Source organism: Melanotaenia boesemani, chromosome 2, assembly GCF_017639745.1.
Source record: "Melanotaenia boesemani isolate fMelBoe1 chromosome 2, fMelBoe1.pri, whole genome shotgun sequence".
In the NCBI taxonomy this organism is placed as follows: domain Eukaryota; kingdom Metazoa; phylum Chordata; class Actinopteri; order Atheriniformes; family Melanotaeniidae; genus Melanotaenia; species Melanotaenia boesemani.
In genome coordinates this window covers 21,468,069-21,492,795 of record NC_055683.1, presented here as the reverse complement: position 1 = coordinate 21,492,795, position 24,727 = coordinate 21,468,069, and the positions used below count along the sequence as shown (strand labels likewise).

Sequence of the window (24,727 nt, the reverse complement as noted above, 5' to 3'; positions counted from 1 at the left end):
ACAAGGAACAACAGAACAATAGACCTGCTGTACTCCAATGTGAAGGATGCCTACAGAGCCACCCCCCTCCCCCCACTTGGAAAGTCTGACCACAACCTGGTATACCTACAGCCACAGTACACCCCCTGGTCAAAAGGATGTCTAAAACCACACGCTCGATCAGGAAGTGGTCACCTGATGCAGAGGATGCTCTGAGAGACTGCTTTGACATCACTGATTGGGATGTACTGCTGAGACAACATGGTGAGGACATAGAGGAGCAGACTCACTGTCTGACGGACTACATCAACTTCTCACTGGACGTAGTCTCCCCCAATAAGACTGTCCGTTGTTATCCAAATAACAAACCTTGGATAACACAAGATGTCAAAGCTGCCCTCAACAGTGTGACAACCCCAGAGCAGGCTGCATTTTGTCAGTCTCTGGGGGCTTTAACTTTTGCTTCCAGCTCTGTCTCCTGTTCTGCCTCCTCCTCTCTCCGCCTTTGTCCTCCTCTTCTCAGGTGGCCAGTCTGCTGCTTCAGTCCTCCCGCGCTACCTGGCGGGGGTGTGGCCCGCTTGGGATTAAATACCAGGCCTTTCACACTTCCGTGCTCTCTGCTCGCGCCAGCCTGCTCACCTGCAGCACTCCTTTTCCTTTGTTTGTTCACTCATTAGTTTATCCACTTTAACTTTCCCACACAACACCTCCCCACAACCAACACTCCCATACACTACTGATTCTACAGATTATATACATAGGTTACACTGTTAAGCTCCGTTTATTTACTTTGGTCACCTTTTCTTAATAAATTATACTTTAATTGGCATCCCTCGTTGTCCCGCTTCCTTTTTGTCAAGCTCTCACGAGCCGGGCTTGACAACAGGAAGAAGGTGGCTTTCATGAACCATGACAGAGAGGCAATACAATTAGCACAGTGGGAGGTGAAACAATCCCTGAAGGTGGCGAGGAACACCTACAGAAGGAAGGTGGATGATAAACTGAGTGAGAGCCATATGAAGGAGGTCTGGGATGGTGTCAACACCATCACAGGCTTCAGATCAAAGGCCATAACAGCGGGGGGGACAGTGGAAGAAGCAAACGGGCTGAACATCTTCTTTAACAGCTTTGACCAGCCCACAGTCCCCCCTCCCCCACAACCTCCCTGATTTCATCCCCTGTGCAGCCCCCCTGCCAACCTTTACCCCTCCCCCCATCTCAACACCCTCCACACATAACAGCAGAACAGGTGAGGGGAGAACTGAGGAAGCTCCACCCATGGAAAGCAGCAGGCCCTGACGGAGTGCCTCCTCGTCTGCTTAGGACCTGCGCTGCTGAACTGGGGGAACCACTCCAGCATGTCTTCAACTACAGTCTACAGCTGGGGAAAGTGCCTACCCTGTGGAAAACATCCTGTATTGTTCCAGTTCCAAAGAAAAACCGTCCTGGTGAACTGAACGATTACAGACCGGTGGCACTTACATCCCAGCTTATGAAGATGATGGAGCAGCTCATCCTCAATCTCCTCAAGCCCCTAGTGCAACAGGCCCAGGACTGCCTACAGTTTGCCTATCGCACAGGTGTGGGTGTGGAGGATGCTATTCTCTACCTCTTACACCGTGTCCAAGTACATCTGGATAAGGGGAGGGGCACAGTGAGGATCCTCTTCTTGGATTTTTCAAGTGCCTTCAACACAATTCAGCCCCTGATGCTTCTGGACAAACTGAGGGAGATGCAGGTGGACCCCTGCTTGGTGTCCTGGATTGGTAACTACCTCACAGTGAGACCGCAGTACGTCAGGCTAAAGGACACCACATCTGACACTGTTATTAGCAGCACAGGAGCAGCACAGGAGCACCCCAGGGGACGGTGCTGGCCCCCCTCCTCTTCACACTCTACACCTCAGACTACTGTTACCCATACAAACAGTTGCAATAATTTATACGTGCAATAGTGAACTGGGAATCTGTACCACCTCTACTGTGTGCAATGCTTGTTTATATTGTTTTATTTAACTTATCTTATTGTTATTATTGTTATATTTATTGCATTCTATTTGCCTCTATTTTGCGTTGTACTTGTATATATTGTGTCTTGTGCTTGTCCTGCTTTACTGTTGGTGTTGCATTGCTACTGGTACCCAAATTTCCCTGAGGGCTCTCTGAAGGGATTAATAATGTATTTCTATATATATATATATATATATATATATATATATAATTTAATGTAATGTCATTTCATTTAATTAAATTAGCTGACTTCATTATCATCATCACCATATATATATCATTCAGTTTTTAGGAGGTTTTTGTAACAGGATGTATCACTGTGGCCGCTACCCGAATATACACTCTGGCTCAGCTCCTTACAAAAACTTTATTGTTCATCACTCCACATGACTCACATGATGCCTAAAACAAGGGAAACATAGAAAACATTCTCACATGTTGCTGGCTTTAATAAACAGATTTAGTAATAAATATAAATAAATAAAACGTACAGAATTATTTAAGTGGTGATGTTGTGGTTTGTGTATAAGTGTAGCTCAGGACTGGTTTTGTTTTGCTGTTTCATGTGGTTGTGATTCCATACACAGTGATGCACACTGACAGAAAACCTTTTCTGATGTGATGAATAGTTTGTATTTTTACTGTTTTATTTGTGTTTCTGTTCCTTTTTTGAAGGTACAAATATGATATCTATATATTTATTTATTTGTTTCATCATAATCATCATGATGCAGCGGTCTCCGCTACCCGGAGACTACCAGCGGCTAGTGCTGGCCCTCATGCGCTCATCGTGGGGGATTCTCCTGTCCGTCATGTCCACGTGAACAGCTGCAACACTTCCTGCCACTCAGGTGCAGTAGTCACTGACATTAGCCACTCCGCCCACCAACTTTCTCATCATCACCCCTCAGCTTCCACCATAGTTATACATGTAGGCACAAATGATCTTAAATTCCTGCAGTCAGAGAGACTAAAGACGGATTTTATCAACCTCATTGACAATATCAAACAGTAACAGTAAATAAACACTGCATTATTTCCGGTCGACTACCTTCACCCCATTGTGAAGACGTTAAGTTTAGCAGCATCCGACAGCTTCACATCTGGTTAAAAGGCTACTGTCACTCCTTCAACATCCCATACATCGACAACTTCACCACATTTTACAATAGACCATACCTTTTCAAATCAGATGGCTTATACCCAAATCACACAGGTTCTCATCTTCTCTCCATGAACATTGATCTCACCCTCCAGTCCTGCAAAACTTTTTCAGATTGACAATCCAGCCAGTACACACCTCCCTCAATTAAAACTCCCTCTCTGATACATAACATACCAGTACACATCACCAGCAGACAATACAGACATGTCCGTCCACATTCACATACTCTTACTGTCAGATGCCTACGCCCCATACATACAGCTCCCAGTACAGAACGCATATCCTCAACATCACAACCAAACTTTCCTGCAACGTTTAACATGGCTCTTTTAAATGTCAGATCACTGTCAAACAAATCTTTTATTATCAATGATCTGTTTTATTCAGTACAATTTATAGACCACCAAACCCTCCTTCCTGTTTTATCAAAGAGTTTTCAGAGTTTTTATCAACCATACATATTAAATACAATAAGATTTTAATAACTGGTGATTTTAACCTTCACAGTGATAACAGTAGCGATCCCTATGTCAACGACTTTTTAAACATTTTAAACAGCACGGGTTTTAAGCAAATGTAACACAGCCTACTCACAACAGAGGACACACCTTAGACCTAGTAATTACCTATGGCCTGTCCGCTGGTGTGTCCTCTGTTGTCGATCTGGCTGTGTCAGACCACTACTGTGTGTTTTTTAACATCACCAGTTTTAGCCAGCGGGAGACCTCGGTGAGAACTCTGAGGAAACGATATATTACTTCTGAAGTGGCTGCAAATTTTATTAACATTTTAAACCAAACTCCTGCTCAGATCTTACGTGTGATTTTATTGTTGACCATTTTAACAACAAGCTAAAATCAGCCATTGACTCAGCAGCTCCACTTAAAACAAAAACATTAGGAGTCAAATCCAAAACACCGTGGAGAAGCCAGGAAATGAATGAGTTAAAAAGAAGTTGCAGGAGAGCAGAGAGGAAATGGAGGAAAACAAAATTAACAGTTAATTATGAAATTTTAAAGGAACAACTCAAAATCTACAATAATACAGTAAAACAGGCAAGAAAACTCTACTACTCTTCAAATCTCATCACAAATAATAAAAACAACCCAAAATTCCTTTTTAAAACAATAGATCTTTTAATAAACACAGATTTTAATAAGTCCTCCATGCCTCCATCAGACGCTGCATGCGAGGACTTTGCAGACCACTTCACAAGTAAGATCAATGCTTTTAGATCCAGTCTTTTATCTCAACAACATGTCGATTTTAACAGAACTGAAGCTTTGCTTTTACCTGAGGAAACACTGGAGGGTTTTATCCTGGTTGATGCGAAAATGCTTGGTCGAGTTTTCTCCCAACTAAACCTAACAACCTGCCTTTTAGACCCAATTCCCACATCACTTTTAAAAACATTTGATGGTTTCTTTGAGCCTGAGCTTTTAAACATAGTAAATTGCTCTCTTCAGACGGGTGTCTTCCCTGCAGCCTTTAAAACAGCAGTGGTGAGGCCCCTTCTGAAGAAGAGTCATTTAGATCCAAACATTCCTGATCACTACCGACCTGTATCCAACTTACCGTTTTTAAGTAAAATGACAGAAAGAACTGTTTTTATTTAATTGCATGAGTTTTTGAATGAACACAAGATTTTAGGAAAATATCAGTCTGGTTTTAGGACAAACCACAGTACCGAGACGGCCCTTTTAAAAATTGTTAATGACCTTAGACTTAATTTAGACTCACAGAAACTTTCTGTCCTGGTTTTACTGGATCTTAGTGCCGCCTTCGATACAATTGATCACCAGATTTTACTAGATAGACTCAGAAGTCTGGTGGGCCTCTCAGGTACTGTTCTTAAATGGTTTTACTCCTATCTCACAGATCGCCAGTTTTATGTAAGTATGGATGCATGTTTCTCAAGGATCCATAAAGTCAAGTGTGGGATTCCCCAAGGATCAATTTTAGGCCCAATAGTTTTTAATTTGTACATGTTACCTCTTGGGGATGTCATCAGTAGACACAGCATTGATTTTCACAGCTATGCTGATGATACACAGCTTTACATCGCCATGTCTCCTGATGACCTGGAGCCAGTTAACGTCCTTTTAAACTGTATTTTAGATATTAAGCCATGGATGGCAGAGAACTTCTTACAGCTCAATCAGGACGAAACTGAAGTTTTAATTATTGGTCCTGAGGGCAAGAGAGAGATCATTTTATCAAATTACATAATTTTAATCCCTCTCAGTGTGTGAGAAATCTGGGTGTTCTTTTCGACTCTGAGCTTGATTTTATTCCACACATCAGAAATGTCACAAAGACAGGATTTTATCATCTTAAAAACATTGCCAGAGTCCACCCATTTCTCTCCCTTGCCAGCACGGAGGTGCTGATGCATGCCTTTATTTCAAGTAGATTAGATTACTGTAATGCCCTGCTCTCTGGTCTTCCTAAAAAGTCCATCTTAAACTTACAACTACTTTAGAACTCAATTGGCATGTGTTCTGACGAGGACCAGAGGGCGGGAACACATCACACCAGTTTTAAAATTGCTGCATTGGCTCCCCGTGCACTTCAGGATTGATTTTAAGGTTCTTTTAGTAGTTTATAAATGTCTTAATGGTCTTGGGCCCTCTTATTTATCCGACTTGCTTTTAAATTATGAACCCTCGTGGACCCTGAGGTCCTCTGGTACTGGCCTTTTAGTTGTTCCAAAGGTGAGGACCAAGACATATGGCGAGGCCTCTTTCCATTGTTACGGCCCTCGTTTGTGGAACAGTCTGCCGGAGGAACTCAGGGCTGCAGAGAACGTTGATGTTTTTAAAAAGAGGCTTAAGACCTACCTTTTTAGCTTGGCTTTTAACTAAATTTATTTGATCTTAATTTATTTTAGATTATTTTATTTTCATGTTATTTTATTTTATTCAACTGTACTATTTATTTATTTATTTATTTACTTATATTCATTCATTTACTTATTTATTTATTCATTTTTAAGCTGTTGTTATTGTTTCTTAAGGTTGTTTAATTTTAATTTTAACTCCAGTGTTTTCCTCGTGGGGATCCTCCACGCCGGGGGGCTTTGCCTGCTTGGTCTGGGGGCTGCTGTCGTGGTGATTGCACCTATCGGGGTGGCTGGGGCCCTGTACTGCGGCCTTTTGGCTGTGGTGTGGGCCCCGGTCTTTTCTGATGGGGGTGGTTGCCGCTGTTTGACATGGGTGGACTGGCTCCTGGTGTGGATCGATCCCCATGACACTGATATTGTTTCCTCACAGCAGCATCAGGCCAGATTCTTATCACTTTTAGTATTTTTAATAACATTCAGTTTGAGACAGAAATAAGAGAATCATGTTTTTTGGGGAGGGAAGGCTAAAGTGCGTGTGTGTGTGTGTGTGTGTGTGTGTGTGTGTGTGTGTGTGTGTGTGTGTGTGTGTGTGCGTGTGTGTGCGTGCAGCTGTGTGAGATATTTTGGTGAGTGTTTCCATTGTTATGTATTCCTACTTTGTTTTGTTTTATATGCATAAATGTTTTTAATCATATAAAGCACTTTGTGTTGCCTGTGGCATGAATGTGCTTTATAAATAAAGTTGATTTGATTTGATTTGATGTACAATATTTCAATCTTGGTATAAAGAGGATTTTTTGTATTGTATTTATCATTGTGGCCGCTACCTCAGTATCACTGTGGCTGAGCTCCTAATAAAAACTTCATCCTATAGAATATTTATCATCACACATCATTCACAGGTTACTGCCTTTAATGAAAAATAGAAGAAAAAAAGACCTTCTCATAATCTTTTAAATGAAGGTTTTCCGAAGACATTAACTGATCTTTACTTTTTTTTTTTTTACATGGATAATTATTTTATGTTGATATGAAAAATTATTTTGACTTCCTTCATTAGTGACGTAAATATTCTCGCATCATCTTTGTATCATCAGCGTTTCTGTCTCGGGGGAGGTTTTTATTACAGGATGTATCACTGTGGCCATAGCTGCTATAATACACACTGTGTTTCTCAGTGATACATCCAACTTACAGAGTTCTAGCATGATGCTAATTTAAACTTCTATCTGCTGTTAGATTGTTTAAAATGAATCACAAACAACTGCAAAGATTAAATGTATATATAAAATATTCCACTAGATGTGGACTTTCATCAGTCTGTCAGCTGGAAAACATTTCAGTTTTCTATTTTTTTTCTAAGTAAGATGACTTTTTGTTTACATTAATTGCAGGCAGGTTTTTGTACCACCACATATCACTGTGGCCGCCGCTATACACTACAGCAAACAGTCCTACAAAAACCTGCACTACTGTTGGGTTTTTAGCTTTTGCATTGATCTCAGCAGGCACCTTCAAAACATAATTTACTCCGAGTTCGGATCTTTATCCTACTTTTTCTATATGTCTTTGTATTTTAGACATTAGTCATTAAAAGCCTAATTTTTTTCAGTAAAACATAGAAATGACTGAAGTCATAAATTAATAATATATTAAAATAAAAAATAAATCCAGAATGAATGCTTGTCAGGTAAAATATTCCACAAAAGAAATTTGTTCAGAATGATCAAACAATGCAGGTCAAAAAGAAAACTAATGAGTTTCTGTCTCTCTTGTAGCTTTTCTCTTCATCACGCTATCTCTCTGTTTGCTTTTGCTCTTAACGCAGCAGTTCCAGAATTACATAAAGACATATTAATATGAAGTCAGTTATTCTTTTCCTTCTGTTGAGAATCAGATTCTATTATTAATGTTTAAACAGGATGTTATACATATATAGTACATGGCAGGAGGATTTTGTCAGATGATGTATCACTGTGGTTGTTATTGTACACTGTGACACATCTCTAAACAAAAACTCCTCCCTGCATCACTGCAGTGGATATCATTCATGTTGGCTACAATGCTGTGAAAATATCATGACTTACCTCTATTGTTCCCTTTAATTAGTGTGTTATTTTTTTTTCTTAAAAATGAATAAATAAATAAAATCACAAAGACCAGGATGATTGTGTCATGTGCCAGAGTGAAGAAATATTCCTACATTTATAAAATACAACAAATATTGTTCTGTTTGTTAATTAAATTAAAAGAAAGAAAAAATAGTTAAGCACATTTTTATTTTAGATATTTTAAAATTAACCAACATTTACTTTAGTACATCCTCGGTTTTTAAAGTAATAGTATAACTTATTTTCAATACATTTCTTGCTGGTATTTTCCAAACTCAATAGTAAAAATATATATGGTACAATGGAAATAATATTTGTCATTGTGACTAGAAAATCCAAAATGTTTCATATTTTTTGTAAAGAGACAAAAAGCATCACACTGAACTGAAGATTAAATTGTTTGATGACTTAATGATGAAGTTAAAAATCTTCATACTATAAACAGCAAATCATCATGTTTTATATCTTTTTTATCACTGACAGTCATCAGAAAAAAAAAAAACCCAGAAAAAAACAAAACAAAACAAAAACAAAAAAAAAACATAAGTAACATAGACATTACGAATATAAATTTTGTCTTAGGAAACCTCATGAGAACATGAGCCATAACAGCAGCATCTGCTTTGACTCGTCCTGATTTACACCGAAGTGAACGTGTTTCAGTCTCATCATTATTATCTTATTAGACAAGAAGTAACAGAATACATGTTTCTCTCTGCTTTGTAGTTCGTGTTAGATGAATCATATCATTAATAAATATAGAAGATTGTTCTTTTTTATTTTTCTTCTTGTTTTGGTACAAGTCTATAAGGTTGGACCTGGTGCAGCTTCAAACCTTCAAACGTGTAACTTGATCCACAAGCTGAAAGCTGATCCTCTTGGACTAATGCCAAGATCCATCCATCCATCCATCCATCCATCCATCCATCCATCCATCCAGGGCTGGTTTTCATGTATCGTATACAGAACAACTTTCCCCACCAGGTGGCAGCATTTACACATTTACACATTTACACACTGTTCTGACCTCTTTTCATCAGCCTGTAAATGAACCAAACTGTCCTCTTGTTGACACAGTTTTAACAAGTTGATTTTTAAAAACATTTTCTGACTTCTGTAGTGACGAAATTAACCAAACATTGATATGCTTTAAATGCTGAATGATACACACATTTATCTAACAAACCACAACTACATGATACATTGAATAAATAAAATAAAAATGCAAACATTGCTGAATTATTGTAACATATAAGGTGATTTTTTTTGGACTGTGGTAGGTCAGACTGTGAAAAGGTCCTTTCACATGTAAGCTTACACCATAAAGCCAAAATTTAATCCTTAAACAAAAAATCACATGACCCTTGCAAATGTGTTGTGGTTAAAAGCATCGAGGAGTTGTAACACACATCATCATAACAACAGTAAAGTTCAATTTCTGTTTGATGCATCAGCAACTAACAGGAGTATCAAGTTAAAAAGTTAAAAACACAAGCACTGACCAATGCTTTCAAATTTGTTGTCATTTAAGATGGAGTGTAAGACTTCAAGTTAAATCAGTTCATAAAACATGCTGAAAATATTATTTTTTATATTCTATTTTTATCATTTTTTATTCATCATGGACAAAATAATGTATAACTTATGTTTTGCATAAAGAACATAAAGTGTTAAGCTAATTTGCAACTCTAATCCCTAGTTTGGTGTTTCAAAGAGGAAGAAAAAAGAGAAAAAAAAAAACATTTAGAACATAAACCACATAAAGAAAGAGGAAACTGTCCGTCCATCTGTGTATCCGTCTTCTGGGTCGAGCATAAATAGGCCTTAAAATGCTACTAAAATTGACACGTTGACACGTAGAAAAAAATATTCTGACACAATATTATTCAACATCTAGTATTACTAGATATCCACTTGACTTTTACTCTTTACCTTAAAGCTGACTTAAAGAACAACATAATCACATTATCTGACATGAGTGTGGGAGCTGCTTGCAAGTAATGTGTAACATTTTGTTTCCAATAATCTATACTCACAGTTCAAGTCATTTAATATCAGTGTAGAGTGAATTGTGTCCAATTTGTCCAAAATTACTGAATAAATTCATCATAAAAATCTGTAAATGAGTTATTACACCCAGATAGACACTCCAGCAGACTGAAATACTTTATTTAATTTTCTAGTAAACATATGCAATTCATTCTTTTTTTTTTCTATTTTACTATATGCAGTACTACACATATAGCTTCATTAACTTTGTAATTTGTATCACAAATTTGTATAATACAGAGAGTGTCTCTGTTTTAATATGAGCTTTTCACACTTGATCTGCAAATAAAGCTGACAGATGAAGCTGTTGTTTCGAAGAAGTTTTGTTCTGCCAGTTTCAGCCACTTTTAAGTTTTAGTCCCAGAAGAATATGAGTAAGTGCTAATGATGGCCTAAAGAATATGCCTAAAAAACCCTTAAAGCCCTCTAACTTTATCAGAAAACAGAAACTTATGACTCGACTTTGTGGATCTAAAGCTAATGACAACAATTCAAACCCCAATATAAAACAAACTCTATAAAAATAACATTTTTGTAAAAAACTCAAATAAAACATTCGTTTAGACCATAAAAAATATTAATATTCCTTTATCACACCAAACCAAAACATGCTGATTTTCTTTTTTCTGATTAAACATAAACATTTACATTTGAAGATTTCTTTAATTGTAGCAGTTTAAATAAATTTATGTAAAACAAAGTACTTTTTAATATATCTCTTTTTAAAAAATCTCTCTAAAAGGCTTTATAGCAAGTTATGAAAAAAAAAACTTAATGTATAATAATTATAAATGTATAAGTTATGCTGTCATTATTTGTATTATTATTTTTAATGAAATGCCAATAAAATAATTGACGTTTTAAATTTGAAGTTGGTTAGTTCATCATTGGATTAGAGTATAATAATAATAATAAAAAATAAATAGATAAATAAAAATAATATTACTGTAATTATTTTATTTAGAAGCACCTTTCAGATCACTCATGTACGGAAGCGTGGAGCTGTCACCCAAATAAAAAAAAAATCGGACCTTATCACGTTATAACGTGATATGTTTATTGTAAAAACGTAAAACGTATCATGTTATAATGTGATACTTTATTGTAATAACGTGAAACGTATCACGTTATAACGTGATACTTTATTGTAATAACGTGAAACGTATCACGTTATAACGTGATACTTTATTGTAATAACGTGAAACGTATCATGTTATAACGTGATACGTTTATTGTAATAACTTGAAACGTATCACGTTATAACGTGATACTTTATTGTAATAACGTGAAACGTATCACGTTAAAACGTGATAAGTTTATTGTAATAACGTGAAACGTATCACGTTATAACGTGATACTTTATTGTAATAACGTGAAACGTATCATGTTATAACGTGATAAGTTTATTGTAATAACTTGAAACGTATCACGTTATAACGTGATACTTTATTGTAATAACGTGAAACGTATCACGTTAAAACGTGATAAGTTTATTGTAATAACATGAAACGTATCATGTTATAACGTGATAAGTTTATTGTAATAACTTGAAACGTATCATGTTATAACGTGATAAGTTCATTGTAATAACGTGAAACGTATCACGTTAAAACGTGATAAGTTTATTGTAATAACGTGAAACGTATCACGTTATAACGTGATACTTTATTGTAATAACGTGAAACCTATCACGCTATAACGTGATAAGTTTATTGTAATAACGTGAAACGTATCACGTTATAACGTGATACTTTATTGTAATAACGTGAAACGTATCACGTTATAACGTGATACTTTATTGTAATAACGTGAAACCTATCACGTTATAACGTGATAAGTTTATTATAAGAACAGAGCCTGTACTGTATGCAGATGTTGTTACGACCTATATTGGAGCAAAATACATTTCATGGAAAATATACTCATCAAGCAGAAACTTTTCAGTTCTTTTTGACAATGATTAATTGTTCTACTCTGGTTTATTGTTGTACAGAAATGTGGGACAGTTATGAGAAACACGTAGGTCACCTGCCTGCGCACAGTGAGACGGTGCATGTGTGTGTCTGAATTGCCACAGAGCAGGCATCCCCAACTTGGGACAGAGGAGGAAGTAACTCGAAAGATGATATGTTTAGAAATAAGAGGAAACTGAAAACCTTCAGACTTTAACTGATAACAGAAGTTTACAAGGCTGACCTCATGGTGTGTTACTTTAAATATTCTTGGATCTCTGTGTACTGACTGTCACGGCTGAGTCCAGCCGTCTGAATAAGGTGAAGCAGGACCCAGATAGCAGACGTGAACACTGTAGAAACAGAACAAACTTTATTGTTTTTTGGAGTCAGTGGTCAGAACTGGGGAGGGTCCAGGGTTTCTGGATCTCTGGGAGGAGAGGAGAATGATAAGTCACCCTCCGGATCAAAAAATATCCAATTATCTAATCTTAGTGGGTGGCTCACTGAATCCAGGGGAAGGTAGCTACTGCAGTACCTGAGCTGGAGGAGGGTGACCGGTGGAGGAAGACTGGAGGTGGAGGCAAACTGAAGTTCTAGAGCAGCAAGGCAGTGCTAGGAGGGAGGAAAAAGGCAAGGCAGGGTCACAGTATTCGACTGGAAGCACAAGTAATACTAGTGGCGGCCTGATTTACCACGGAAACAGTGAGATAATCTGGCGAGGTCTGGTTGCTCCCGCAGTCCTCATAAAGGGAGGCTTGATGAGGGTTGATGGAACACAGCTGCAGAGGCAGGAGCAGACCGGACTCCGCCCAAGGCTTACTGAAACCAGTACAGCCCCACCTAAAGCTCAGGAAAGGGAAGGACAAGCAGCAGAACCGTGACACTGACTGAAACAAACAAGAGAATAAAATCCTCAAAAGTTCCTCATGCTTGGAATATTTTTCATTCTTTAAAATCAGAATAATTTTAAATGTCATATTGACTTAATCTTTGGTTAAATCAAAACCAAATATTGGAAAATACTGACTCCAATCTTTGAAATTACAATTTATCATTATGGCTTTTCAATTCTAATATTAAACAAATAGATTTATTGACACTTAGAGAAAAGAACAAGAAAAGATGAAGGTAGAACTTTTGAAAAATAAAATTGGCTATCTCTTACATACGAGTTACAAATCATTGATAAACATCAGGTTTTACATTAGAAAAGAAATTATATCTTACAGATTTTAGTTTTTATGTACATGACGTTTTGTCTAGATTCATACACAGTAACTTCATCTGTTCATTCTCTGTTATTAACAGTTTGACAGGAACATGGAAGCTGTTTGTCAGATGCTGGTCTAAGTTGTGAACGATGCTGAAAACACATTTAATGCTCCTAAAGTATTTTAGGAGCAAAAGAGATCCAGAGACAAGGCAAGAGATAAGACAAGAGTCAACATGAGAATGATTTTTAATGCCTGGACAGAGCTCACAGTACAGGTTGGATCGAAGTTTAGCTGAATTAGCCGTTGATATGGGGCACGTCATTAAGAAAATGGCAAATATTAAGTAGTGCATCTTTAAAAGGTTTGTTCTCTGGACATAAAACTGTCAAATACTATTGACTGTAAATTAGGATTTCTAAATATACTGCAAAATATTTAAATTGAAAACAATTGAAATCTAAAAACAGGACAACAGACAAGATCGGTTTGAAGTCACTCATATCTGCTGTCATTGGCGTTGTTAGACCTATTTTAGGGGTTCTTGAGCCTAAAATGTCCTAATGCCCCCCTAAAAGATCAAAAATGTATTATTTCATTATTTTCTTTAATGATTGCAGTGATAATTTCAGCTGTGTTTAGTGATGTCTGGAATGCAGCACAGTGAAGTTTCCCATTTTCCCCTTTCACTTTACTGCTGCACCTGCATGTCACACCGCAAGTCCTGATCTGAATGGATATACAGGGAGTGTTTAAACAGCTAAAATGATGTTGAGCTGCCATTAAAGAGGACACAGAGATCCAGAGAAGGTGAAACAGATGTTGTCTTTTTTTCAGATGAGAAAGAAGAAGAAACTCTTTCCACTAGTGGGTCTGATTTAGGAAACAAAGCCAGAGGATCAGACAGATGATGCTGAACAGCTGCCCACAAGATCCATGTTATTCATTTCTGTGGTGACAATGAAGGTGAAGGCAGCCCAGATAAGTTTGTAATTTATAAGGAGTAAATTAAAAGTTTGATCTTTTTCTATACTTCCATGTGGTCAGACTTCACTACAAGTTTTGAAAGGCTTTTTAGGATTTCAGTATTTTGACTGTACTAAAAAAATGTACTTGAACACTTAAGAGTGATACTGAATGTAATATTTTACAAATGATTAGGGTGTCTGAAAACGTTTTTACACCACTGTATTCAAACATTTAGCATTTATATCATTTTATACAGAAGTACTTAACAAGAGCAGGAGGTCATGGTAACTTCCCTCGTGTCCCACACAGCCTTGTGTCTAAAATAACTTTACAGTAGCTAGAGATCATTACAATAACTGCTCTTCATCGTTGCCTTCACCTGATTGTCATCATGATTTCACCACTGATGCCAAAAAGGAGCACCGTTGTATGCCATCTCTTGAGGGCTAAGCCCCCCCTTTCTTTAAATCCTAAAGACATAGATCACTTTTGTTAGGTCCCCCCATATCCTATAAGAAAGACTTGACTTGAACTTAAATTCCTTATACTTTTATCAGAGTGAGCTTTTGTTAATCTCCTGAATCAGACTTTTCTAATTAGTACTCATGACGTACTCAGATCTGAGAAAGGAATGCCAGATTAGATATGAGGAAAAACAGACATTTTCTCAGCTATCAATTATACTTGTATGTTATTGGATTTTGATCTTTCATATCAAATCATGTCCACATCATTTATCCTTTGTAATACAGTAGTAGCGGTTTAAAAGTTCCCATCCAAGCTGAAAGCCAGCCGAATACCTGCCGGCTTCCAGCCCAGTTCCATTCCAGTTCCAGCCAGCTGCCTTCCAACTTCCAGCCGCCAGAGAGGCCCCCTCCTTCTCCTGGGAGTGTCGATGTTTTAATCAAACTCCACCCATTCCTTGTAATATAGGGTAGACCCAGAAGATGGCGCTTCTCTCACAGACTTCTCATCGCCCGTAGTCTGTCAGATTTTATCTGAATTTACACTGACCGGCAGAGGCGCCACTCAAAGCACCTCTGATGGCCAGTCACAATTCATAAAAATGCATAAAACTTAATACATAATCATCGTTTGACGTGGAATGTGAAATTGTAACATGCTTGTGCGCTGCCAATTGTTTTATTCAGAAATGAATGCTAGTAGGTTAATAAAACCTTTCAAATACTGGATCACAGCCCCTAGCTCTATTCTCAATAGGATGTATTTATCATACTGATTAATCTTTTAATATTAGCATTATTAACATAGACAAATCAGATTTGGATCAAGCAACACAGAATGTGTTTGAGGTAGCTAGGAAGGGTTATTTTATTCTCATATTATTTATTTCACCTCCATAAGAAGACAGGGCGACAGATAAAAGCCCCACGCAGGATCGGAGATAATTTCTTCCACTTCAATGTGTCTAATCGCGGGGGGACATCCAACACTCGCTGTGCTGCGACTTCCTGCTCGCCGGGAATCCCGATTACGTCACCCCTCCAGGTGGGCTATTCCCCGACACGCTCTGATTACCATTCCAAAAGGTACTGTATGCAGCCCCCAACTTGAACATGCGTCTTCTTCAACATTCGCACTTGCTCCAGAAAATTACCATCTCTTAGGCTCCTCCACCACCACTTTGACTGTGGATTGATACGTAAATGAGCCGCAATGAGGCAGCTGAACAAGTGACCCAGTTTTGTGATTGTTGCACATTGGGTAAGAGTGGTCAAACGAGTCCAGTTTGTGTTGTCATGCTACCAGAAATTCAGTAGGCTAGTCGGTCCTAATGCAGTGAATTTCCATGTTAATGTTGCCAAATTCAATAGCATAGCAAGAGATGAAAAAAGAAACAACGATATTTCTTCAACATGTTAACCAAAATATTTACCTCTTAAAGCATAAACCAAGTATTTACAACAAGCAGTGTGCTTTTTAACGTTAACGTGTGCCATAGCCTACTGCACCGCTGTTCCTCCTTCCAAGTCTTCTTTTTTATTATATTGTTGTTTTATCATCTGAATATACTACAACAACACAGAGAAAATATATGAAAGTTTATTTTACGCTGGTATTTGCGCAGCAGAGTTTTCTGCCGCCGGATTTGTAGTCCAGGAACGGAGAACACAGCTGCTGCCAGGAAAGGTGGATTACATTTTGTTAAAGCACAGCAATCTCCGAGTAGCCTATTATAAATACCCTCTCAGTGGCAAAATAAAACACACTGGTCTGGTTTAGTCTTCACTCTGAAATGGTTCAGTCAGAGGAATATAAAGCTGTTTTAAAAATGTTGAGCAAGCTTAAAATAAACATTCATAGGCTATCTATGTGTTTTAGATTAACACAATGATAAAACAACAATAGGCTATAATAATGGAAAAGAAGCAGTGCAGCATGGCAATGATGCGTTAATGGCTCGGGTCGCGGGTTAAACATCAGTCTGGTTCGGATTTAAATGGAATAAATACATTGGTGACGAGTCGGGTTCGGGAGTCATTCTAACGGGTTAGGGCAGGTATGCGTAGCAAAACGGAACCGTGCAGGACTCTGCTCTAAGCAGTTCGGACTTGGTTGACCTGGAACCATTTGACAATAAAATCTGGAGCCATCCTGCAACGCGCTCGCTTAGGCGTCCAGTTAAACCGTGTTTATTCAACCAGTCCCTACTTCCTTGCATTCATTCTTTCCTCATAGCCTACGTGCACATTTTTTTCAAGATTGTTTATGTCAGTTTTGTTTTGGAAAATGAAAAAGGAGTCTTTGCGCAGAACTTATAACATTATTCTAATCTTGCCACTTGCCTATTTTATTATTGTGTATTTTTGTAATAACATGTAAATTCACTGCATAGGAACCAACTAGTCTACTGAATTTTGTGTGACAACACTAACAGAACTGTTTTGACAATGCAACAATTACAAAACTGCGGCTCATTTACTTATCAATCCATAGTCAAAGTGGTGGTGGAGGAGCCTTGGAGATGGTAATTTTATGGAGCAAGTGCGAATGTTGAGGAATTTAGCCTTTGTTCAAGTTGTGGGCTGCATATATGCAGCCCACAACTTGGTATACCTTTCAGAATGATAATAAACAGAACAAGACACACCAAACCAGGAGCTAAGACCACCGAAGTTCAGCATCATGCTTATCTATCTTTGGCGTTTTTACACCAACATTTTTATACACTGGATAATGATAATAATTATCGATTAAAGTCACGGATAAAACTGCTGTTGTTAAAACACACCCATCTCTTACAAAATCTAAAATGTAAAACAAAAAAAACAACAAACAAAAAATCTGGATCACTGTAGAAAAATCTTTATTCATTGCTGATCATCTGGCCATTGAAGCGTTTTTATTTGGAATTGGGAACAAATATTTTCCACCCTGTTATATTCTGTTCCACTCTGTTATGTTCCATTCCACCCTGTTAGTAAGGTGTTTTTTAAATTTTTTTTTTTTACTAAAAACATTGAGGACTGTGAACCTTGTTGCACCATATTAGGAAGTGAGGAACATTAAATTGATTTTGCTTTTCTGTTCCCAGGTCAAAAGGAATGTAATTATCTCTCATTTGAAATACTTGATTATGCTTTCCTTCTTGCCTTTGTGGAAACAGAAACGTGATAATCTCTCACTTGAAAGCAAGCTGGGCGTACAATAGTGTGATGACGATGAAAACTCACATGACCAATGCTCAATAAAGGGTACATGAAAATGTGAGAAATGGTCAAAAGCACAAATACCGTTTGTGGTGAGTGAAACTATACAACACAGTCCACAAGGCTCTTTTCAAGCACACTCCTCCCCCCAAGGAGTATGCTTGAACAGCTAACGGCAGGTAATGGCTGTGTTTACAAATGTAAAGGTGCTAATTGTTGGCCATTGAATTGTTAATTTCAAACTGGGCAGCCTTTTGGTTGTACTCTGGGCATGGTAGAGGGATAAGAAATCTCTGGGTTTTCTAGTGTTAAACACTGGAAGCGCCGCCAGCGGTCTTTTGATGACCGCCAGTCATGCTATCATGCTTATAGTGTATTAAAAACTAAACGGCTGAACCTGGTATTTTAGGACTTTTATTATATAGTTGTTGTCTATAGTTTTACCTGCTTACTTGTTTGGAAAAGTAAACACATCAATATTTACGAGCAGTTTAGCACGTCTAAACTTCCACAGAGCCGCTCAGGGAGACTCTTTCTCAGCCAAACTGTCGTATATAACAAGGCTACGGACTTGTAATAAATGCCCGCCCTACTCTGCTTCTGATTGGCTGTAAGATCACAAACCCTGTGTGATGATAGGCTGCTGGTTCCTGTCATTCCTACCAGCCTTTGTGCATGTGCCTGCTTCAGACAGCAGGCAGGCAGCTGTCCCACCGCTGAGACACAGTTGTATGACGTTTTATCACGTTTTATCACTAGATCGCTATGAATAAAATCCAGGGACACTTCATTTCACAGTATAAACCATTTATTTACTTATCTACTTAGGATAATAGCACTTTGAGGCCTAATTCAGAATATAGGTTGGGCTGGGTCCGGACTTTTGTGATCCCTGCTTTACACATTATCAGTATTATGTTATTTTTACCTGCCGATATTACGTTATGATTTTGTCAATATTCAGTTATGCAGCAGCTGTATCAACCCCCACTGTGAATAACTTACGTTGCAGTCAAATGACCGCTGGCAGCGCTCCTCGGGATGTTTAGAAAGCTCGCTGCTAGTGACATTCACCACTTAGCCGACTTGAGGAGGTTGTGCTTTGCCTCATAACACCATTAGCTACACATGTCGGCTTTTTTGATACATTTATTTGACGCCATTTTCAAATCAAATCATTTTTTAAATGTTGGCAAAAATGCAACAAATGAGCGACACAGCTCATTATAAACTGTTTAGAGAGCAGCAAGATCAAATCACTGCTCCTCCCCGTGGACAAAAGAGGGATTGCAGCTGTTTTTTTACTTGGGCTGCTTAGGGGCAGAGCCTCGCTGACGACGTCATTGCGGGGGATTACATTACCCCCACAGACCTGTGAAGGATCGGCCAAGGATCAGTCAAGGACCAGTCAAGGACCAGTCAAGAACCAGTCAAGGACCCATCATGGAAACAGGGGAACTTTTAAACCGCTACTGCTGTATATGTATATAGATGGAGTGTGGTGAAGATTAGACACGTCCTCCGTAGCTCTGAGAGAACTTGACTTTTATACCTTTTTTGGAAATGTACTTTCTCAAACTAACTCCTTGTGGCTATTTCTAAAGTGGTTAAAGGCTTTTCTGTACAAAAGATTTCGATTCAGGGGTCTGAAAATGCACAAATCTCATCAAAAACAATATGCTCCGAAAACAGGCGGCAGAACACCGCTAGTGCCTGAACCAACAACGTCGACGGCAGCTTGTGATGACGCTACTTTTGATGCTACAATGCTAAAGACCATGATAGATTCTTTGAAGAACGACATTTTTGCTAAAATAGACGACATGTCCATCAATCTGCGCTCTGAAATTTCATCTGTGAGAGAAGAACTAAAAGCCTCGATTGAACACTTCAGCGTGTAGTCGACTCCCATGAAGCGGCCGTGAAAGATCTCGAGCAGGCCGCTAACGACCATGACTCCCGGATAAGCGAGCTGGAAGCCACAGTCAGCACGCTAACTGCCCGGGTGAGCCGTCTGGATGAAAAGTGCGAGCATTTAGAAAGCAGATCAAGAAGAAATAATATTCGTGTGGTTGGTGTACCGGAGGGAGTGGAGGGACCCCGCGCCACTGATTTTGTTGCCGGGATGCTACAGGACTTACTGGGACTGAATGAAAAAGGAGCCCCACCTCGGCCATTTGTAGTGCTAGTACATTTCTTTCATACTTGCAACATGATTCTACAGCGCGCGGGTGAGTCTTCCCCACTGTTATATAAGGACCAAAGGGTTTTATTTCCAAACTTTACATCCTCTGTTGCTAAGAAGCGAGCCGCGTTTGGCCCTGTTAAGATCACACTGCGCTCTCTTCCGGAGGTGAAGTTTGGACTTCTCTATCCTGCGATACTGAGGATAACTTTGCCAGATGGGACTTTGCAGCGGTTTGACAACCCTTCCGTGGCTGGCAATTTCATTAAAAAGACCTGGGGATAGCTCGCAATATGGCGAGGACCATATAGGTTGTATATAGTCAGTTATGTTGTTCCGGGGAATTTTTGTCTTTGTTAATGATAAATGCCAGTTCTTTGCATTGTGTTACATCACGTTATGTTTGAAAGACATTAATGGTTCCTTTTACATTATTTCACTTTAAATGGTATTATCTCAATTTTCTTAGTGACATTTTTGTTTACTATAATAGTTTGTAATTAAGTTAACTTCTGATAGGAAAGCCATTACTATTATTAGGTATTGTTGTCTTACTTTTCTTCAAATCACTCAAGTACACTTGTGCAATTTTTATTTCTGAGTCAAGTGTCTCTCAGGTAGCTCTACACATTTTTGGTTGGGGCTATCATGGAGTGTGCCAGGTTTTTTCCTGATACTTATTTGTGTGCATATTAATTGGGTGGATGCTAGCACTGGGGTGGGACAGGGGTGTGTAGTGTTCCTTTTTGTTATTTTTTTGTGGTAGTTGTTTTGTGTTGTTTTGTGTTTGTTTTAGCTGCTTGACAACTGTGTGTTTCATTGATGCTGCTGTGATGATTGTTCACTTATCATTGTCACAGGCTAGTTCAACTCATTGGTTACCCTGTAAATGGTTTAACCCAGGATAAACCCAAACTTTGATGGTGGTGAACTCAAATTTGTCTCTTGGAACTGCAAGGGTCTCAACTCTCCAGTTAAGCGCACCAAAGTGTTAAATCCTCTGCAGCATTTAGGAGCTCAGGTAATTTTTCTTCAGGAAACACTTTAAACCTACTGTTATCTGTCAAATTAAGACTAGGTGGATTGGCCAAACTTTTTACTCCTCATTTCGTAGCAAGTCCAGGGGAGTTACAATTTTATTGCACAAATCAGTCCCATTTATCTGTTCTAAGGTGGTGTCTGATCCAAATGGTAGATATTTGATTGTCACTGGCACCTTATATGATACATCATTGCATTTAGTGAATGTGTATGCCCCAAACTGGGATGATGCAGTGTTTTTCAGACAGCTTTTCTCTAATATTCCAGATATGTCCTCTCATTCACTCATCTTAGGGGGGGATTTTAATTGCTGGTTAAGCCCAAATTTAGACCGCTCCTCCACAAAAGTTGTTACTCTCTCAAAATCAGCTAAAATCATTAAAGACTTCATGAAAGCATTTTCAATATCAGATCCGTGGCGTTAATCCCACCAATAAAGCCTACTCATTTTTCTCTCCAGTACATCATACATTTACTCGGATAGATTATTTTTTATTAGATGACAGACTTCTCCCAGGGGTTACTCCTACCTCCTGTTTGTATGAACCCGTAGTTATTTCAGATCATTCTCCTGTTACACTTAGAATTCGGTTTAGAGGTCGCGTCCGTTCATGATGTCCATGGCGTTTTACACGCTCTTGTTGTCAGATGTAAATTTTACTGATACGATGTCAAACCAGATTGATTTATTTTTGAGTACTAACAGGACCCCTGACATTTCTGCATCTGTCTTGTGGGAAACTTTAAAAGCATATATTAGAGGGCAGGTAATTTCTTATGTGAGCCATGAGAGACACAAAAAGAGGGAAAAGATTTCAACTCTTACTAAGCACATTGCTCAACTGGACACTATGTATGCCATTTCCCCTAGTTCTGACATATACAAAGAGCACTTCATGGCAGAGTCTGAATTCAACACACTGGCCGCAGATCATTTTATTGCATAAAACTAGTAGCACATACTTTGAACAGGGTGACAAAGCAAGCAGACTGTTGGCCCACCAGTTGCGCCAAACAATCTCTTCCCATCAAATTCCCAAAATTCATACAACTTCAGGCCCTCTAAAAATCAGTGATGAATTTAGAGACTATTATACCTCACTATAGTCATCAGAGACTAATGCAGGCATGCAGGAGTTTGGTAGATTTTTTTTCCTCTCTGGAAATTCCTCAGGTCAGTTCAGATATTGCAGAACAATTAGAAAAACCAGTGACTGCTACTGAACTTTTTGGTGCCATTAAATCAATGCAGGCTGGTAAATGTCCAGGGCTAGATGGTTTTCCGCTAGAATTTTATAGATGTTTTCAACACAAACTAGCTCCTGTCCTGATTGACATGTTTAATGAATCTTTTGCCATTTCTAAATTGCCCCCTACTCTTACTCAGGCATCAATATCTCTTATTTTCAAAAAAGGACAAAGACCCTCTCAGCTGTTCATCTTATAGACCGATTAGTCTGTTAAATGTAGATTTTAAGTTATTATCCAAGATGCTTGCTCTTAGATTGGAAACTGTTTTACCAAGTATAATTTCCCTTGATCAGACGGGGTTCATTAAAAATAGGCATTCGTTTTTTTAATTTGAGACGTCTTTTCAACACTATTTATAATCTCCCACCTACTACTTTACCACAAGCGATTATCTCTTTAGACGCCGAAAAGGCCTTTGACCGTGTTGAATGGGAGTATTTATTTTACACCTTAGATAAATTTGGTTTTTGGAAAAATTTTATTTCTTGGGTGAAACTCCTGTACTCATCTCCCTTGAATTCAGTAAGAACTAATAATAATCAGTAGTCATATTTCCCACTGCATCGTTCTACGCGTTAGGGTTGTCCTCTTTTATTTGCTTTGGCTATTGAGCCCCTTTCGATTGCACTCCGTACTGATTCTCGAATTAAGGGCATTGTAAGTTGTAGTCAAGAACAGAAAGTATCCTTATATGCAGACGATCTTCTCCTCTTTATAACAGATTTTGCAGTGTCTATTCCAGCTGCTCTCTCTCTTCTTGATTTATTTGGATCTGTATCCGGTTACAAATTAAATTTATGTAAAAGTGAACTTCTTCCTCTTAATAAGGCTGCCCGCGACTACCCACTGCACACTTTATTGTTTAAGATTGCTAAACTCTTTTAACTCAGGTGCAAAAAGACTTTGAGCGTTGGTCAGTGTTGACCCTGTCATTAGCTGCTCGGATTAATAGTATCAAGATGAATATTCTTCCTCGGTTTCTATATTTATTTCAGTGTATACCAGTTTTTCTTCTGCAATTATTTTTCCGTATACTAGATGCAACCATCTCAGATTTTATTTGGAACAAGAAAACTCCACGATTACGCAAGCAGTTCTTACAGAGGCCAAAAGGTTTGGGGGGAATGGCTTTGCCCAATTTGAGATTTTATTATTGGGCTGCTGAACTCAAAATGCCCACTTTTGGTTACATTATAACTCAGAACTCGCTTCACTTATATGGTTGAGAATGGAACGTGCTTCCTGTGGGGCAGTCTCTCTCTCTGCCTTAGCCCACTCGCCCATTAAATGTCCTGCCACAGCCTATACCAAAAATGTTGTTGTGAGAACTTCCTTGAAAGTTTGGAATCAGTTTAGACGGTGTTACGGTCTTCAAACGTATTCAATATTAGCCTCAATAACTGCCAATCATATCTTTCCTCCATCATTAATGGATCATGCATTTGATGCCTGGCCAAGTCAAGGTATCAGATCATTTAAGGATCTTCATATTGATAATATATTTATATCTTTTGAGAAGCTGTCTGAGAAATTCTCCCTCTCTAAGCGACACTTTTTTAGATACCTACAGGTGCGCAGTTTTGTTGCTCATAGGTTCCCTCAGTTTCCTGCCATGCCTCCTGACTCCCCTGTAGATACATTCCTGAAACCGACATCTACATTTAAAGGTGTAATCTCACTTATCTACTCTCAGATCCATTCATTACGAATGGCCTCTTTGGCCTCCATTAAAGCACTCTGGGAAGATGATCTGGGAGTAGTGTTTGATGACGACATGTGGGGAAATATTCTGAACAAGGTGCACCATTCTTCAGTTTGTGCAAAACATGGCTTGATTCAGTGCAAAGTTTTGCACCAAACACATTTAACAAAGGTCAAGCTTTCAAAAATATATAAGGATGTTGATCCGACCTGTGATCAGTGCCATCTAGCTGCAGCTTCACATATTTATATGTTTTGTTTTGTTTTATTTATTTAGCACATGTTAAAAGACATAATACAAAGATTATTTATATAAAAAAACAGTACAAGTGCAGGGAGAGGCAGAAAACCCATACGGGCTTATTTTAAAGCCTCCACCTCAAAGTTACTTTACAGAAGAATTACATTTTTGTTAATTTACAATTTATACAATATAAGTTACAGTTCCACAGATCAATGAGTTTTGGTCATGCTCTGTTCTGTCTTCTTACTGGCAGAGGATTTTTGACACTTTGAGTGAAGTCACAGGGAAGAGAATGGAATCTAATGCAGTCACAGCATTGTTTGGTGTAATTTCTGCAACTGCAT

The 24,727-nt window shown here is 38.4% G+C and overlaps 1 protein-coding gene and 1 long non-coding RNA gene across 2 annotated transcripts in view; both read right to left on the bottom strand.

Annotated features, from left to right (window-relative positions):
- The window catches only part of LOC121656100 (immunoglobulin mu heavy chain-like), a 74,475-nt gene that overhangs the window by 24,690 nt on the left and 25,058 nt on the right, over positions 1–24,727 (bottom strand).
- Positions 738–14,507, bottom strand: LOC121656425. The gene is made up of 3 exons (XR_006013395.1): positions 14,496–14,507; positions 5,625–5,629; positions 738–876 (listed from the first exon to the last, which is right to left on the bottom strand). It is a non-coding gene; the product is annotated as an uncharacterized LOC121656425 (long non-coding RNA).